The following is a 20,527-nucleotide window of genomic DNA, read 5'->3' on the forward strand; positions in this document are numbered from 1 at the left end:
CCAAAAATCGTAAAGTTTGGATTTTGTCTCAGTTTAGTAATAGTAAAGTTAGGAGTCCTAACTTTACTACCACTAAATGCCTTCTGTGAATACCAAAAGTAGTAAGTTTAGGATTTTATCTCAGATTAGTTCTGTGAATCGGCCCCTATATGTGTTACTTTCTCAATATTGATCCCGCAATCCTGAAGCAGATCCTTAAGCCTAATCGGCTAAGGTTCCAGAGCTAGGTTGAACAATAAGGGTGACGAGGGGCATACCTGACAAATCCCATGTTTGATTACCCGTTTGTTGCATACCATGGGCCCAATCTATCTCTAGCCATGGGCTCAGTATAAGCAATTCCACTCAGCCCTGAATAATTGTAGCAAACCCCATCTCATGCATCAATGTGAACATCTGTGACCTAATAGTGTCAAAACATTTTTCAATATCTAGTGCTATCAAGGCACCTGCTATTTTCCATTTCATGGGTGATATGCAAGACCTGTGTGAGCTGTCTGAGGTTCAGCAATGTGCTACTCCCCGGAATAAAGCTGTACTGGTCTTCATGCACTAACAACGCTATAACATGATTGAGTCTACTTGCCAATACATTGGCTATAAGTTTAACGTCAGTATCAATGCACTGCTACCTGCTGCTTCCTGGGACATTCTGGATATGGATGTGTGTCCTGTTGTGGGGCTGCAGGGTGTGTCTGTTGGAGCTCTTGCTGTGCTTCTTCCACTCTCAAGCTCTGTGTTCAGAATGAGTGAGGGAACTGCCTACTTCCTGGTTGTGATGTCATCATTGTGCTCGAAATGCGACTTCCCGTAAATTTGCGATTTCGGTAATTGCGAAATTGCAATTTCTCCATGGGAAACCGGCGATTCTGCGATTTTTGTAGGATTTAGCGGAAATCGCAATCGGCGATTGCGGGATACTGGGAATCGCTTTTTTGGTTGGCTTTTATTGATGCATCCCATTCTGCGAATTCTAATTTGCGATTCGGTATTTTTCGGAATTTAGAATACGCAGAATCTGGGCTTGATGCGTCTGGGAGTTAGTCTTAAACGTATCTGCTAAATTGTCCACAGACTGTTCACAATGGGCCAGACGTAGGAAGCCAAATAGCGTTAGCAAAAGCAGAAATTCGCCAAATTTCAGCCTTTGCGATCGAAATTTGGCTTTGAGAAATGCAGGTAAGATTAAACCTATGCGCAAAATAAGGAATCGCAAAATTTGCGATTCCCCATTTTACGATTGCATTTAAGAAATCGCAAATTGCGATTCCTTAATTGCAATGTAAGTAGCACAAAAGAAAGCGGACTTAATCCTTAAGGAATTGCTAATTACCACCAACTTCAAGTTGGTGGTAATTAGCGATTTCCTTTAAAAAAGCACTTTTTTAAAAGTGCCATGTGGCACACATTCATTCCCTCAAGGCATGTATGTGCGCCACATGTGCACATTTCAGGGGAGCAACAGGGTGTCCTTTTGGAACCCCTGGCCCCTTGAAATTGCACCTGCAATATGCAAGTGCCTCTTGGTTACTCGCAAATTGCGGGCGCAAATCCTATTCATTCCTAATGAATGGGATGGTATTCCTTGGTTGCGAATCTCAATTTGCGATTCGTAATCAAGGAATATTAAGGAATTGCAAATATTTTTGTGATTCCTACCTACATTCAATTTGGCGATTCCTTAAGAGCGATTCGGTAAAAATCGCTATTAAGGACTCGCAAAATTGAATTTACCTAAATCTGGTTTAATGGGTTTCCAAACTTCAATGCTTGGGCGTGGTCAAAACTGTTCTACAAGTTTCTAAGATTGTCTCTTTTTTTCCAGGTTATGGACTCCAGGCTGACGCAGAGGAGACCACGCGCCTAAGATCATGGATCGGCAGGTGACAAACCCCCGTTGGAGCCAAGGAACAAAATCTACGGTGACTGGAGAGCTTCTAACCAGGCAGGTAAGAAGCCAAGCAAAGGCAATTAGGGATATATGTTGTATTTATTCTACTGAGACCAAAATAGCTTCCAGATCTCACAAGATATGCAAATTGGCAGGATTGTGAGCCTAATCGTAAGTGCAATGGGAAGTAGGAAAGGAGCAGTAAGTAGGCCATACTTTTTAGAGTGCTTCTGGAAAGACTCATGGGTAGTGGAGGGAAGGGCCAAGGTTCAACATGGTTGTGGTAATATGCATGAAAATTGGAGGGAAGGACAAAGGGGTTAGCTTGATTGTGGCAATTTGCACAGGAAGCAGAGGGAGGGCCAATGGAGATGCAAGGGGTCTGTAATGACTCAAGGGAGAAATGTACCAGGGGTGCAGAGGGTACAGGTAGTGTGGGTTGTGACAGTGATATAATTATAGGTCTGGGAGACCTAGCCCAGCCTCTGCTCTATCTAATTTAAGAACAGATAATCGTAGCCTGTTCCTCTTGCCCGCCCAATCCAAAGAAATAAGAAACAAATTTATTTCCCTAAATGTGGATCGGAAAACTTGCAGTGGGGCAAGAGCACCATCTTCGCAAGCACGATATGACCTATTCTGAAGAGGAGGAAAGTATTTCAGAACGCGATGTAATTTCGGAGTCCTTGCAGGACACTACCTATATTATAAGCATATTGTTTACCTACTGTATGGGCTATCTGCTCATCTAAGTAACTAAATCTGTTCACTTCCCATTGTAGACACACATCTGGTAGGTTTTCTGGTGTGGTTCATACCACTTTCCCCATTAGAAAAGCCACCAGCTTATCCTGATTACCCTGAGATCAGATGCCATCCCAAACCGCTCCAATTCATTCAACATTATCCATAGAAAAGCATGGGGCTAGCTAAGCTAAACTAGAGTATCACCTGCGTACATAGATACTATGGGGCCGATTCACTGAACTAATCTGAGATAATACCCTAAACTTACTACTTTTGGTATTCACAGAAGGCATTTAGTGGTAGTAAAGTTAGGACTCATACCTTTACTACTACTAAACTAAGATAAAATCCTAAACTTACTACTTTTGGTTTTCACAGAAGGCGTTTAGGAGTAGTAAAGTTAGGACTTTAACTTTACTACTACTAAATGCCTTTTGTGAATACCAAAAATCGTAAAGTTAGGATTTTGTCTCAGTTTAGTAATAGTAAAGTTAGGAGTCCTAACTTTACTACCACTAAATGCCTTCTGTGAATACCAAAAGTAGTAAGTTTAGGATTTTATCTCAGATTAGTTCTCTGAATCGGCCCCTATATGTGTTACTTTCTCAATATTGATCCCGCAATCCTGAAGCAGATCCTTAAGCCTAATCGGCAAAGGTTCCAGAGCTAGGTTGAACAATAAGGGTGACGAGGGGCATACCTGACAAATCCCATGTTTGATTACCCATTTGTTGCATACCATGGGCCCAATCTCTCTCTAGCCATGGGCTCAGTATAAGCAATTCCAATCAGCCCTGAATAATTGTAGCAAACCCCATCTCATGCATCAATGTGGACATCTGTGACCTAATAGTGTCAAAACATTTTTCAATATCTAGTGCTATCAAAGCACCTGCTATTTCCATTTCATGGGTGATATGCAAGACCTGTGTGAGCTGTCTGAGGTTCAGCAATGTGCTACTCTCCGGAATAAAGCTGTACTGGTCTTCATGCACTAACAACGCTATAACATGATTGAGTCTACTTGCCAATACATTGGCTATAAGTTTAACGTCAGTATCAATTCTGGGGTGAGGCCCGTAAGAACTCAGCTCTTGTAGTCGTTGAGCCCCAATTATTATCAAATATATTTTATTGCCTCCTTAATTTCCAATACAAAACATTGTATTGTTCAGAGCCTGCGGGCAAAGACTCAACAGGAGGACCCGAGGTCTGTGCAGAGCATCACAATAATCAATCATCAGTGGTGTATGATCTCTTCAAGTTACGATCTGGTGGTGACAACATCCAAAGGCAAGGTAGATCTGCATGCCCATGTGTGCCCCACACAACAACTCCATCTGATGTGTTGTTGCTTCTATGTACTGACATTTATCCAGCAATGGGGTATCTTTCATAGACTTACAAGCCTGAATCATTCCCCGTCGTCGAGATGGGAGTCAGATGGTAAAATATTCAAGCAGTGCTTTAAAAGCTTCATAGGCTATAATAGCCCAATGCCATCTAAACAATAGCCTTTCTATGTCCTTTAAAAAAAAGGATTAAATGTTGGAAAACAGCCAATCAGCTGTTAGCACCCTCTAGAACATACTGAGTAGAAGTAAGTTCTCTTCAGATTTTTACTGCATGTCGTGTGGACAGGAGTATCCCTGAGTTCTACTGTTTTCTTTTCAGCTTTCTCAAATTTTGACATGTCAGAAAGAAAATGCCATTTCCGCCCATGTAAAACCTGTGGCAAGAAAAGAGTCAATGTGGATGATCCACATAAGAAGTGCATTTATTGCTTCTACCCAAGGCATTAGGTGAGAGAATGTAAGATATGCCACACCTTCTCAAATAAAACCCTCAAGGACAGAGAGGGAAGATTGTTATTGTGGGTTCAGACCACTAAACACAAGTCTCATTCTTCTGATGAGGAAAATGACAGAGCCTCTTTTTCCCATTATAGGGCCAGATCGAAGGACAGTTCCTCAGGTGGAGGAAGAACAAATTATAAGCCTTCCCAGGACTCCAAGACTTCAAAAACAGAGAAGGTTGCTAAACACGCCTCTGAGCTGGCATTATCGGCAGGGCCGGACTGACCATCTCCCTAACCTCGATCTAAAACTATTCACAAGCGTGCTGGCAGCTAGATTGGGCCCGTGCCTACCGGGAATCATTGAGCCGGACCAAGCGGGATTTATCCCCAACAGACAGTGCGCGGACAATACCAAACGCCTGCTTCATGTCATTGATAAAGCCCACTATAATGACTCCGACGCGGTCCTCCTGTCGGTGGCTGCCGAGAAGGCGTTCGACAGGGTGGACTGGGGATACCTAGATGCCGTCCTTGCGCGCTACGGATTCGGAGACCGGTTCCGCACGTGGGTTGCTAGCTGTTATGCCGCCCAGCAGGCCAGGATCTCGGTTAACGGGATACGCTCGAGACCCTTAGACATCCGACGGGGAACCAGGCAGGGGTGCCCTCTTTCACCCCTGCTCTTTGCTCTGTACCTCGAGCCCTTGGCCCAACGGATCCGAGACAACAAGTCCATAACGGGCGTCCGTTTCGGCGGGGAGCAACAGACCATAAGCCTGTATGCAGACGACGTCCTTGCGGCCCTAGAGGACCCCTCAACATCGGTACCGGCTTTCCTGTCGGAGATAGAGAGATTCGGGAAGATATCGGGGTTCAAGATGAACATGGAGAAATCCCTCATCTTGCTTCTGGGTCGGAACGCAAAAGAGATGGGGCGCAGCCACCAAACATATGGGGACCTTCGGGTTCAGATGTCCATACCCTACTTGGGCATCTCTCTGACCCCGAGCACAATCCAAACAGTTGAGGGGAACTATTCGGCTCTACTAGCTGCCCTCAAGGGGGACTTCGAGAGGTGGGGCCGTCAGCCGCTTTCCTGGCTAGGACGAGTGGCAGCGGTAAAAATGACCCTGCTCCCCAAGATCTTGTACTTATTCCAGATTATTCCGGTAACACCCCCGATTGGCGTGCTCAAACAACTGCAGGATTCCATCACACACTTTGTGTGGGCAGGTAAGCGTCCACGTCTGCGCAGAGACCTAAACACGCGGGCTACAGCGGACAGCGGACTCAGGGTACCTGACTTACTTCGCTACTTTCATGCAACGCAACTTCGCTACCTCCTGGAATGGAACAGGCCCGAATCGGAAAAACTGTGGTTATTTCAAGATTGAGCCATGGGTCAGATGTCCCTATGAAAAATCCCGTTCCTGAGACGCACGGACAGGCCCTCATACCTCAAGAAATCCCCCATTACGAGGACGGTAATGCAGGTATGGGATGAAGTAGCGGTACCGAAAGGCCTTACCACATTCCCGTCCCCGATGTCCCTCCTGTTTGAGAACCCGGAGTTCCCTCCGGGACTGGCCCCCGGGTCATTCTCGCAGTGGCGGGAATCAGAATGCAAAGCAGCTGGCGATCTCTTCGACCCCGACGGCTTTATGCAAATTCGCACTTTACAAGACTACTACACACTCCCACAGATACAACGCTTCCAGTACTTCCAGCTCAGACACTGGCTCACGGAGAAGGAGGTGCAACCTCATGTAAGCAGACCCCTGACAAACTATGAAAAATGTCTCCACACGAAAAAAACTGACAGACACGCAATCACTGACCTATACATGATGCTTAGCCCGCCCCCTCCTGCTGCACGTTCGGCGGGACAGAACAGATGGGAACAAGAAATGGGGCGCTCCTTCACAGATAAAGAGTGGCAGGACATATACTTCAGGGCTCACCACACCGCCCACAATGTAGCTAGTAAGGAAGCGGCGGTGAAAATAGCGTACTACTGGCACCTCACACCGGCACGACTTCATCAAGGCAACCCCACAGGGACCCTGGGTGTTGGAGGGGGTGTGGGCAACAAGGGACACTCACTCACATCCTATGGGAATGCACAGAGGTTCAGGGGTATTGGGAGGAAGTGCTCAAGAGCTTCGACAAGCATTTTGACACCGAAATTCCCCGATTCCCGGCATACACACTCCTTGGCCTTCCCAATGCCATCACGTTCCCTCTCAAATCGATCAGGGGTAAACAGATGGCATTAGCGATGGGGGCAGCCACCCAACATATCTTGTCTCTCTGGAGCACCTCCAGTAAACCTACTCACACGAGGTGGCTCCACCGCCTGTGGTATATCATGGGCATGGAGAAGATACAGGCCTTCCTCACCCAAACAAGGGACACATTTCTGGATACATGGCAGCCCCTCGTCTCTCTCCTATCAGAGGAGTTTAATGAAATCACCTGCCCAAAATACCTCAGGGTGCTCAGGCTTCCAAGCGACTTCCAGGGGAGCCTCGTTCACCTGCCTGAACGCCACCTATCCTACCGGCGATGAGAGAACTGATATCATCGCAATTGCCACACTGGGGAGGGGGACCTGTGGGTGTGTGTGGGCGGGCGTGGGGAGGGGGTGGGAGAGTTGGATGTTCAGGGGACCGGATTGACGCTTAACTTCGTTTGCAGGGCCTCCCCAGCTCTCAAAGACACGTTCTACGCAGCTTCAGTGGGCCCAGCCGATGGGGAGAGGCGGGGTACCTGTTTCTGGCAGGGCGACCGCATGCTCGCCCGTGTTGTTGAAGTGTCCTATGTCTATTGTGTTAAAACTTCAATAAAAGATTTAAACCAAAAAATCATTGTCGACGACGCTTCCTCTCTCGTTGATGACATTCTGTGTTACATCAACGACGCAGGCTCCCATACTATCTATTGGAGGACCCCATCGTCGTCTAGGACCGTCGACGCTCTCTCGTTGACTAAAATGCCGTCAGCGTAGATCCCGACGATGACGGATTCGCGGCTGAGTGTACAGACGACGACGACGACATCGTCAACATCGATGAGGATTCCATCGACGAGTGATTATTCAAGTCATCAGAGTAAGAAAGACGTTCCTACCGCCATCTATGCTAGAGTATAGCAAGGTTTTGCCCTTGCTTCCATCACATCTGCTGGAGGATTATGTAGAAGAGGATGAAGATGGCTCACAGCTCATCGGAGCTTCACTTAAAGTGTCAAGATGAGGAGGATGAGGACGATAATGATGAGACAGAGTACTACCAGCAGGGGTATATGGCTCTGTGTCTCAGTTACCAATATAGTTTTCAACCAGAGCCAAGCCAGAGGGACAAGGCCCATCTGCCACCATCATTGATACAAGATCTACAGGCATGCTGGCGGATTACAGACAGAGGTTTCTGCCACAACAGAATAAGCCAGACAGGCCAGTACCTCAAGTAGATCCTACAGGTATGCCAGACGCTCAAATGCCTAGCACACCTGTGAATATTCCAGACCCCAGAACAGCCGACCCTGGAGCACAAGACACTTCATCCTCAGAAGAGTGAGCTGCCAGTCTCTGCTCCTGACCCTTGGGATGACTATGTTATTCCAACTCCCTCCCCTCCTCAGTACCTTCCATTAAACTCTCCTCCGGAAGATATCGGAGGATTTCATAACCTAATGCAGAAGGCAGTCAACAGGTTTCCTCTGCACAAGGAAATTGGACACAAAAAAATTGGTACGCTCCATACCTATTATCGATTATATATGGCAGGAAGGCATCAAGATAATGAAAACACCAGCGTCCATACCACCATTGCTGCCCCATGTTGGGAAGAAGTATAGGGCTCCGGAGAACTCTCCATCTTGCCTCATTGGGCAGGCCAAGCCGAATTTGATCATTTCTCATGCTGCACAAAGACACTCTCAAAACCCTGCTACCCCGATTACTTCTCCGTATAAAGAAGGGCATAGGATGGACATTTTAGACAACGTTTTTCTTCTTTGCAGCTGTGATAATTAGAGCAGTGAATGCTCCAGCCATTGTCGGCGGCTATGACCACCAAATGTTGTCTGGCATGGCACGGTTAATTGACCTTATCCCTGAAGATAAGTGACAATTGGCACATAAAATACTAGTGGAAGTTGAGCGTGCAGCTTCAGAAACCATTGACTGTGCCATTGATGTGGCCAATACTGGCTATCGTCGGCTGGCGGTAGGCGTGGGCGGAAAATCCGTTCCGCTCGCGGATTTTGCGGATTTTCGGGAAATCCGCAATCCGCGAGATTTGCGAATTTCCCGCAAAATCCGCAAATCCGCGAGCAGCGGATTTTGCTCGCACTGCTCGCACTGTTAGCGTGAGTTCGCGCCCCGCGAATAAGTGCGAAATTGCAGAAATACGATCTTGGCAAAACTGAAAGTAACTACTTACCAGGTTCAAAAGTTCAGGCACATCATTAGTAGCCATTTCCTGCAGTGCTTCCTGAGGGGCCCCTCCAGAGTTCAGTTGCCAGTTGAAACTATTATGTGACCCTGCTCTGAACCTCAGAATAGTTACACATATGCCACAAAGGTCCTGAATTACAGCTAAGGGAGACAAGCAGGAGCCAGGCTGGAAGTTAAAATCCATTAATCAGCCCCTAATTCATTATTGTCAGTTGGGGCAGGGCAGGTGTTGTAACTAATTTTGCAACAATGAAAGCACTTAGCAAGTGCAAAAGATCACTAATCAGGGCGCACTAAGGAAGCAGGTGCCAGCTAAAAAAATATTCTGTGACACATTAATCAGCCCCAAATTAATTCAGGTCACTTGAGGCAGGGAAGGTGTGCTTTGCTTTGCCGAAAATAATGTACACTGGACAACCAGAGGGTGTAGTGATGAAACAGAGGGTGGCATGGGTGGGCCAGAGGGTGGCATGAGTAGTCAGAGAGTGGCAGTGGTGACAGAGAGTGGCAGTGATGAAGAAGAGTGTCCCAAACAGGCTGGACACGTAGAAACAACAAGTTCGCAAAACTTGCGACCCGACAGGTAAGTTCGCAAATTGCGAAATTGTAAAAACCCTCGCGAACTGGCAGAAACACGGGCGAACACAAAAAAAAAAAAAATCCGCAAATTCGCGGGAATTCGCGGATTTTGCGGATTGCGAATCCGCAAATCCGCAAAATTCGCGGATTGCCAATCCGCAAAATCCGCTCATGCTTAGCTGGCGGGAGCTGTTGTGCTCTGACACAAAGATGGCTGAAAGCAACTACCTTTAGACCTTATGTGCAGACGAAGGTTTTGAATATGGCTTTTGATGGGGAGTTCTTCTTCAGAAAGCACACAGATGAGGCATTGTTGCTGATTAAAAATGACACGGACAACGCAGAGTCGTTCACACTACAATACAGACAGGTGCGTTTCAGAGGTGCTAGAGGGTGAGGATTCGCCACTTACAAGGAAGGTTACCAGAGGGCTCAACAGTATCAGCCATACCAGACTCAGTATCGACAATGTTATAATCCTCCATTACTGTCAGTCGGCTACAGCGGATTTCTCTTGCCAGGGAGGCCGCAAGCGAACGCCAAGATTGTGATTCAGGCAGAAAACAATGATCATGCCAGAGTACCAGCTCCCCTCACCAACTAGCCTGTGGGTGTAAAGATATTCAGCTATGTCCACCAGTGGCGCGAAGTAACAACAGATCTCTGGGTGTTGGACCTTGTCACCAACAGTCACACTCTAGAATGCCTTCAGCACCCTCCAACTACTCCATTCAAGGTCCCCCCCTCATCTTCATTTATCACGAAAAGGAGCTTTGGTCATGCTTGTCAAAGAAGCGATAGAGGAGGCGCCGAAGTCACAAAAGAGAAAAGGTTATTATTTTTATTCCTACTAAAAAAGAAATCAGGAGATAGGAGACTGATTCTGGTGCTAAGGAATCTCAACACATTTTTCAACAGACAGACGTTCAGAAGGGTACTGCTTTCCAACATCCTACGTCACTTAAACTAAGGAGATTTCATGAACTCACTCGACATGGAAGACTCATATTTCCATATCCAAATCCATCTGAAGCATCGGAAATTCTTAAGATTCATACCTACTACAAATTCAAAGTCCTTCGGGTTGGCCTCAAATCGGCACCATCCATAGCAGCAGCCCTACAATCTCAGGGGCTTCAAGTATTCCCGGATCTCGACAACTAGCTGCTCAAAATCCCAACAGCACAGGAGACCAGTTGAGCTACGAGCACCTGCCTTCACATGTTCAGGACGTTGGGACTCACTATAAATAAAGATAAATCTTTGTTCCCTCCAACTCAAGTCATATCCTTTCTGGGAGTGTCCAGAGACACCATTCAATGCAAATTGTTCCTATCTCACAAAAGATAGATAACAACTGCAAACGCTTGCAAAGAGCGTATCAAAATAAGGGTTAGTTTCTGTGCGAATGTACAAGTCACTCCTGGGGATGTGTTCTTCAGCAATAAATCTGGTGCCACTAGCCAGACGAGAACCTTCACTGAAGAGAAAGTGAGACCTGATTTTGCCAAAGAGAGGGGATAGGGAAAATTTCAGAAGAGCTACAAAAGCAATGGGAACAGGCTTCAGAATCCTTCAAGGACGTAATTCAGATCACAACACAAATGGTAAACACACTGCAATGGTGGTTTCATGCACCAAATCTTGTACAAGGCCTTAGTTTTCTCCAGACTATCCCAGACTTCATATTGACAACGGACGCCTCCATGGTAGGCTGGGGAGGTAACCTGCAAGAATGACTACTTCAGGGCAAATGGTCCTCTGCACAGAAGTATCAGCACATCAACAGTCTAGAACTCAAAGCCACATTCCTATCTCTTCAGGCTTTCTTGTTGAGAATGGGGGCTCCTCTGTGCTGGTTCGTACAAACTATACAACCCGCATGTACTACATCAACAAACAGGGAAGAACACGATGCATTGCGCTATCTCAGGAATTATGGGAATGGACGGCACAGCATGGGATCTCTTTAAAGGCCGAGCATTTCAGAGGTATGCACAATACTCTGGAAGACACATTAAGCACATTAAGCAGAACTCAGACCAGTTGTCACGAGTGGAGTTCGAGCAGTCCCAACTCATCAAGGTATTTCGAAGGTGGGGAAAACCAGCTTTAGACTTCTTCGAGACGAAAGAGAATATCAAATGCCAGTATTACGCCAGCAGATCCCCTCTACCAGGGTCAAGGGGTAGTGCCCTTTTAATGCGATTGTCTGGGATATATGCTTATCCCCCAATCACGTTAATTCCCAGGGTATTAGCCAAGATAAAACCAAAAGGGTGTTGTCTGTTCCTGATAGCGCCACAATGGCCCAGACAGTACTCATTCCTGGAGCTACTCCTGCTGTCGGAGTCAAAGCCCATTCGCCTGCAGCCATCGCCATCTCTCTTATCGAGGGACAAAAGCCAGGTGAATTATCCATACATGCAAACTCTTCATTTGCACGCATGGCTCTTGAGTTCATAGAATTCAGGGATTTAGATATCTTGTAGGAGTGCAGGAAAGTCATTGCCAAATTCAGAGGGGATAGTACTATCAATACATACTGCCTAAAATGGAAGCAATTCTGTTTCTGGTGCGAGCAAAACAACCTCCTCAGTGCCTCCTGAAATTTTCCCTATCCCCTCTATTTGGCAAAATCAGGTCTCACTTTCTCTTCAGTGAAGGTTCACCTGGGTGCTATTCCCCGTTATAGCAAGTCTCCTCAAGTTCTTTCTCTCTGTGCCTCTAGTCTTTTAACACATTTCATGTGGGGTCTCTTCCATGCCTTTCCCCTGGTGCGTGCGCCCCCTCCAGAATGGAAGCTTAATTTAGTCCTGGCACAGATGATGAGAGCCGTTTGAACCAATTCACAAAGCACATCTGCAAAGAGGGTTATCGAAATACAAGCTTTTACAATCAAGGAACGTGTTCTGCATTTCACTGAGAACTATATAGCTCTGCGAACAAACCCCGACTATTTTCCCAAAAGTCTCGACACAGTTTCACCTCAATGAACTAGTGATAGTGCAATCCTTTTTTCCTAACCCATCTAGCCCAGCAGAACGGGCTTTGCATACGTTGGATATTAAAAGATGTTTACAATTCTACCTGCATAAAACAAAAGACATAAGAAAAACAGATCAGTTACTGGTCGCCTACGGCCAAGGAACAGCAGTAACTAAGGCCCCAGTTGCCAGGTGGGTCTCTTCTGCAATCCAATTTTGTCACAGCAAGGCTAACAAGCCTCTAACAACAAGAACTAAAGCACACTCCACCAGGACAGTTTCTACGTCAGCAGCTCTGTTTGCTGGAGTGACATTGGACAAGATATGCTGTGCTGCGACATGGAAATATTTTCACACTTTTACAAAACATTACTGTATACAATCGCAAATAGCGTGAGGATGCAGCTGTGGGCCAAGTGGTTCTGCGTCATCTTTTCAATTAAGGCAAGCCACTTTATTTCTATTACCAATGTGAATCTTTTGTATAACTTTGAAGGTTAAGCACAGCCTTCATTGTTCTATTTTATTCTGCTAGAACGTTCAGTAGATACAGGATAGTATGTTATGAATACAATTGTCACTGTCATATTTCAGTTGCTTTGGGGGTTATGAGTTACATGTCTCCCTCCTTCCTCTAACAACAGTACAATTTAGGGTACGGTTCGCTATTCGCAATACTGGATAAGAAAATAAGTTCCCTGTAACTACCGTTATCCAGTATTAGTAACTTTCATAGATTTACATGCATTCCACCCTCCTCCCCGTGGACGCAGTTCTCTTTAGTCTTTGTGATTCTTACTTCCCACTTTTGCTTAGAAAATCTGAAGAGAACGTGCGTCTGATGGTAGTGTTCTAGAGGGTGAAAAACAGTGGAATGGCTGGATACCAACATTTAGTACTTTTTTTCAAGAGGACAGGGATAGGCTACTGTTTAGATGGCCTTTGGTCATGATAGCCAATGAAGCTTTTAAAGCACTGCTTGAATATTTTACTGTGGGACTCCTATCTCAACGAAGGGGAATGATTCAGGCATGCAAATCTATGAAAGATACCAATACTGGATAACAGTAGTTGCAGGTAAGTAACAAATATGGTACTTACCAGTATGCATCTGTTCTTGGCATGGAGGGCTGCTGACATTCATATCTGTGCATAGATCGCTGCCTAGTGTTGGGTCCGGATGACCGCACATTGTTGTCCTGGAAGAGTCTTCGAAGTATCACGAGATAGGTGGCTCCTCCCCTGGACTACAGTGCGCATGGGCATCGACTCCATCCCCAGATTGTTTTTAGCCATTGCAGCAAAGATGGAGTGTAACACCGTGAGTGATGACCATGCTAAGAGTAATTAGGAGTGCTGCAGCCGCTACAGGCGCCGGGGAGGAGGGCGGGCAATATGAATGTCAGCAGCCCTACATGCCAAGAACAGATGCATACTGGTAAGTAGCATATTCGGTTCGAGGCATGTGGGCTGCTGAATTCATATCTGTGCATAGAATGCATAGCAGTCCCTCCATTAGCGGCGGCCGCCTGTGCCAGCTGCAGCAGTTTGAAAAAGTGTTTTTAGAACAGCCTGCCCCACAGCTGCCTGCTGTTTGGAGTGCACATCTACACAGTAGTGTTTCGTAAATGTGTGTGAGGTAGACCATGTGGCTGCTCTACATATGTCTTCTAAAGGAATATTTCCAAGGAAAGCCATGGAGGCCCCCAACTTGCGGGTGGAGTGGGCCCGTGGGGGGACCGTTAAAGTGCGCTTGGCTTTTTCATAGCAGATTTGAATGCACTTAACGATCCACCTGGCTATACCTGCTTTGGAAATGGGGTTGCATTTGTGCTGTGGCGAAAAGGCAACAAACAGTTGTTTTGTTTTTCGAAAATCTTTGGTCCTATCAATGTAGTACATTAAGGCTCTCTTGACGTCTAGTCTGTGGAGTATCCTCTCTGCCACTGACTCAGGATTTTGGAAGAACACAGGCAGTTCAATAGTCTGATTGATATAGAAATGCGAAACTACCTTAGGAAGAAATTTTGGGTTAGTGCGAAGAACCACCCTGTTGGAGTGAATTTGTATGAATGGCTCTTGGATAGTTAGTGCCTGGAGTTCACTAACGCGTCGCAGTGAAGTCATCGCTATCAGGAAAGCCACTTTCCACGTCAAGAACTGAATCTCGCAGGAATGTAGAGGCTCAAAAGGTGGACCCATCAGTCTGGTGAGGACCACATTTAGGTTCCATTCAGGAGCTGGCGGGGTCCGGGGAGGAATGACTCGTTTGAGTCCTTCCAAAAAAGCTTTAATGGCCGCACTCTAAAAAGTGAGAGATGCTGCCTGTTTTGTAAATAAGCCGCTATTGCGGACAAATGTATGCGGATGGAAACATAGGCCAGATTGCATTTGTATAGATGTAACAGATAACAAATGATGTTGTGAGTAGAAGCATCTAGCGGGTCGATGTTGTGGTCTGCACAGTAAATGACAAACCGCTTCCATTTTGCCGCATAGCATGCTCTGATGGTCGGCTTTCTTGCATCCCTTATGATATCCATACAGTCTGGAGGTAGCCAAATTCTGAAACCTCAGGAGCCAGATCGCCAGGTTGAGCTGTTGCGGATCTGGGTGCTGAATGTCACCATGGCACTGCGGCAAAAGCCTGGGTGTGAGGTGCAGCCTTTGATGCGGTACCACGGATAGTTCTAGAAACGTGGTGTACCATAGTTGGCGTGCCCACGTCGGAGCAACCAGGATGAGCGTCATCGAGTGTTGCTTCAGCTTGCGTGCCACCAGCGGTATTAGAGGTGCTGGGGGAAAAGCGTACGCAAATATGCCTGACCAGTTCATCCATATCGCATTGCCCTGCGACTGTGGGTGTGGGAACCTGGCGGCAAAGCTTCGGCATTTGGCGTTTTCCTTTGTGCCGAACAGGTCTATCTCTGGATGACCCCACCGCTGGAAGTACGGGTGGAGTACTGATGGATGTATCTCCCACTCGTGCATTTGGTGGCTGTACCTGCTGAGCAGGTCCGCCATCTGATTGTCCTTGCCTGGGAGGTGTTCCGCCATGAGGAAGATGTTCCTCTGAATGGCCCTTTTCCACATGCTCTGAGCCAGATGAGACAACTGTGGGGAGTGTGTTCCTCCCTGTTTCTGAATGTAGTACATGGCTTATATAACAACAAAGCCTGTAAGTCAATTGTGCTGAGGTATGATGGTTAACACTGGTGATGTTGTATAAAAAGTGAATCAAGAGAACGACTAGCAACAATGGCTGATTAAGTCCTATCAGCCCACCAGATGGCGGAGCCTCATCATGTAGGACTCCGATACCAAGGAAGGAGTGCAGTCGCCCAGTTGTAAATTGGCGACGCAACCCCAAACCATGGTATGGTCACCAGAGTTGTAAGACCAAAATTGAGGCTGATATGTGCAGTGCAAAAAACTAAATAAGGTGAAGTGTATTAAAATGGCTATCAAGGCAAACAAAGACCTTTATTCGCGTTTGCCTGGACGTCAGGTAAAAATAGTGAATTAACAGTGTGAAAGAATCACTGTTTGGCTTGCTTAGTAGAAGACAAAGTGATATATATAGAGGGCCAACATGTTTCTGCCATAACATGAGAAGTCACTGGCATTCGTCAGGGCCTATGTCAAAAAAAACTGCTACTGCAAGAACACTATGATATGTGCAAAACTTATAAGAAATTAAATTACAGGACCATCCTACCACATCTTCTCAGTATTTGTTCAGGTGATGCGGTAGGTCTTTCCCAGCTGTGTGTGGGAAGTGAACCTCACCTCACCCGGCAACTGCTCGGACGGATAAGGCACCGCTCTGTCCGTCGGTACCTTGAGGCTCGATCTCGAGCCGAAGGGGAGGCCATCGAGACATCTTGGCCACGTGGAGATATAGGTTCTACAAGAATGGGTGTTGTAGTAGAATCCTTCTTGTTTTTCAATGGGATTCTATACGACTCCATAGGCTGTTCCGGGGCGATCTTTCGTTTATAAATAGAAAGTCTGCCTGTGTCGGCATCGATGAATTGTTCCTGTTGCTCTTCAAGCGAGGGTTGTCGATGCTTTGTGGCCGGCACCACAGTAGTGGGCTTCGGCCCCGTGGACACCTTCTTGGGCGCTTCGCCGGCCATCTTAGGGACGAAGGCCTTCGGTACCACTTTCGGCGGCAGCGTGAAGTGGATGGGCGCCGACGTCTTTTGAGGGTTACCGGCAGGCTTTGGAGGAGGAGTATCCTTTGGTCCGACAGCCGAAGCCTTGTCCTTAATACGCTTCAGCGAGTCCGCCACCTGCTTCGAGAAGGAGGCGGACGGCTGCGTTGACTCGATGGAATCCTTCGAGCCACCGCCAGGCGTGGACTCGAGGGTTGTACCACTTTTAGCCTTGTCCGGTCGACGCGTAGGCTCGAGAACCTTCTGAGCTCTGAGTCCTTTGTCGGTGTCGACGGTCTTCGGCGCCGATTTTTTCGGGTCGAAGTCCTTGATCGGTGCTTTCGGTGTGCCAGTCTTTGGCTCGACGCCCTTTAGCGGCCTCTTCGGGGCGATAACACCTTTAAGCTTCGTCAGTGCCGATAGTTCAGAGGACTTCGAGCCGACTAAAGCAATACGCACTTTCGGTTTCGATTTCGCCTCTAGTGCTTTGGGTTGCGTAGACACCAAAGCTTTCTCTTTCGGTTTCGGTTTGGCAACTTGCGGCTCTTTAGGAGCGTCCGAAGCCGGGCCCGAAGGCGGGGCTGTAGAACCCAGTGGAAGATCTTGGGTAAGAGCATGTGGCGATCCCTCGACCTGAGCCTTATGAAGTGTCTTGGCCCCAGTATCAGTTTGTGGGCCTAGCTCCTCGCTTGAGCTATCTTCCATGGCCCCAAAGGCCCTATCGTCGTCTCCTACCTCGTCGACGACGTCTTCAGCATCGAGCATCTCAATATCAGCTTCGTAGCTGGAGTCGATCTCCGATGCGGGATCAGACAGGTTCTCTCGAACCTCCCGCTCTGCTACCTCATCGTCCTCGGCATCGAAGATGTTCACCGGGTCAGGTGCCGTCTGCTGGGCTTCCTTGCGCGCTGCGCGTCGAAGTCGAATCGTCTTCTTGGATCGGAAACGGGAACAAGCCATACAGCTGGCTTCATTGTGATCCGGCGACAGGCACTTGTTGCACACCGGGTGGACATCGATGTGAGGATATTTCGAGTTGCACACGGGACATCTTTTGAACGGGCTCCGTTCCATGATGGTTCGGCGATAAGGCCTCTGGATGCCCGGCTCGGGAACTGAGCTGGAACAGAACTGGGCACAGATCGCAAGACAATACCGACGATAAACTAAAGGCCTTTTGGCCAAAAGAAAGTTTTATATCGATTCCGAACTTGAGTGAACCAATATGCATCCGAACCCAATGGCGGAAAAAAACAATCTGGGGATGGAGTCGATGCCCATGCGCACTGTAGTTCAGGGGAGGAGCCACCTATCTCGTGATACTTCGAAGACTCTTCCAGGTTAACAATGTGCGATCATCCGGACCCAACAGTAGGCGGCGATCTATGCACAGACATGAATTCAGCAGCCCACATGCCTCAAACTTTATTTTCTTCTCTTTTATTTTGCACTATTGCTATAAGCTGTAACAAGTCATACAATACTATTGATTAAACTGCAAAACCCAATAAAAAGGTTTATAAAAATAAAAAACTGTGGTGGATGATCTGAAATAAATCTATATCTCTATTTTTCCCATTATTTCTCTTGTTACTGCAGGAAGCTGGCTCTTAATATAGTAGTCTAAAAACACTGTGTAAAGAGTTCAGGCAAACCCGAATTGGTTTACAGAGGCAAACATTATAACCCAAATGCTCTCTTTTGTGGTAGTGTAGGCGAGTAGTAAGACTTATCAGAGGGTGGTGCTAAGCATTTGTTGTACTCACAGAGGCAGTAAATTAAACACACACTCAAGAATAAATGTGAGGCCAATTTAGAAAAATGACTCTTATTTTTATGTAAATCTTGATATCAAGAACCTTGTTATCAAGTAAGTACTTTTTTAAATATGAACTTTTAGAGGTAAGTAAATAGTTCAATTCAAAGCGTCTTTACGCAGCAATGCTTTCCCATGGTAGAAGAGGCATATGTTGCATACAGTTATTTGCAATCAGTTTCTGGAGTTTTCCTTTGGGACTTTAGGTTGTGGAGGGCCGTGGTCCAAAGTACCATAAGCAGTTACTTGGCATCTGCCCTAGGGCATCCGGCTGGCAACGTGCTGGTAAGGTTAGTAGATGTGGAAGGTATGGTAAGCTGGTGGAAAGGCTAGAAACAGGCTGCAGTGAAGGGGACTTGGGGACAAGTCCAGGAGCTCCCGACAGGGGGCTTGGGTCACAAGTATCCTGGGAACAAAGGGTCACAGTTAGTTAGTCTGTACCCGGGCTGGGGCACTCAAGTGCAAAGTGAAAAGGTTGGCTGGGCTCTGTGCATCCTCTGGACTTGTGGTGGTTAGTCTTGCCAGAACCTTCACGGGCTCTGTTTGTTGCAAGTGGTCCTGTACCCCCAGTATTGGTCCTATGCATCTCCGGTTGGTCCTGGCGTCTGCTCATTGGGTGGGGGTACAGATCTGATCTTCAGAGCAGAGGGCCCTTTTCCTTGGGAGGCTGCTGCATTGGCCTGGCATGAGAGCGGCAACTCAATGCACTGGACTTTGTATTTCGATGACTGTGGGTTGCAGGGAGTAGCTACTCTACTCAAATGGAGATTGCATGGCGATTTGCAAAGGGCAGGAAGTCTCCCAGGGTTCTCGGAAGCTGGTCAGCTGCAGGATGAGTCGCTGGTCATGATCATCGAGACTGAGTACAGGCCGGGTGTGGTGCCAAAAGTCCACAGCAGTCTTCAAATATTGCTTTTCTTGTGGCTCTTTTTAGTCCTCTCTTCCTGATCCTCCCTATCTAAGTTCCTAGTATCAAGGACGCCTCCTAAATACTCAATTTAGAGCCGTTATAGTGAGTGACAGGTAGTAGCCAATAGACTACTTACCTTTAGGGTGTCTACACTCTACACTCATCGCTTGACTACTCCAGATTGGAATCACAGGCAATGGATAGCATCCTTCCTCATGGGACGCTCCCAGAGAATCTGCCTCCCTGCCTTCACATCACAACCCAAGCACACCATCTGTGGAGTACCTCAAAGCTTATCTCCCAGTCCAACCCTCTTCAACATCTACATGAAACCACTTGCAGACATTGTCAGATCGCACATCAACATGAATTTCTTCGTCGACGACACACAGCGCGTCCTCTCACACTCAGTGGACCTCATCTAGACGAAGACCAACTTCCACTCCACAACTGCACAAAGAATGTCACAACATGGATGAAAGACAACTGCCGGAAACTCAACATTGACAAAACTATAGTTCTGATCATTGGCAGACACACTGCAAAACTCCTGGTGGCCTGCAGAGCTCGGACCTACCCCCATGCCGATCGACCACTCCCGCAACCTCAACATTATCCTGGACAGCGAACTCTCCATGAAACGTCAGGTCAATGCTGTCTCCTCAGCCTGCTTACACATGATCCACATGCTCCACAAAATCCTCGGATGGCTCCCCATCAGCATAGGGAAAACTGTGATGCAGGCCCTCATCACTAGCTGGCTTGACTACGGCAACGCACTCTATGCCAGCACCACCACTAAACTCATGCAGAGACTCCAGGCAATCCAGAACGCAGCTGCCAGACTGATCCTCAACCTGCTCATGAGGACTCGCATCACCCAGCACCTAAAAGACCTCCGCTGGCTCCCCGTTCAGAAGAGATGACATTTCAAGCTCCTGACCCACGCCTACAAAGCCCTCCACAACCAAGGATCATCCTACAAGAACCACCGCCTGGTCTTCCACCAGCCAAATACAAAAATCTGCTTTGCATACCTCACCCTCACTCAGACACCACATATTCATCGCAGCCACTCAGGAGGATGCTCCTTCTCCCACATTGCCGCCAGAGCCTGGAACACCATCCCCCTCCGCACTGCACCCTCGCTGATACACTTCAGGAAGGGACTCAAAACCTTACT

The sequence above is a fragment of the Lissotriton vulgaris genome, chromosome 5 (genome assembly GCF_964263255.1).
Source record: "Lissotriton vulgaris chromosome 5, aLisVul1.2, whole genome shotgun sequence".
Taxonomy (NCBI): domain Eukaryota; kingdom Metazoa; phylum Chordata; class Amphibia; order Caudata; family Salamandridae; genus Lissotriton; species Lissotriton vulgaris.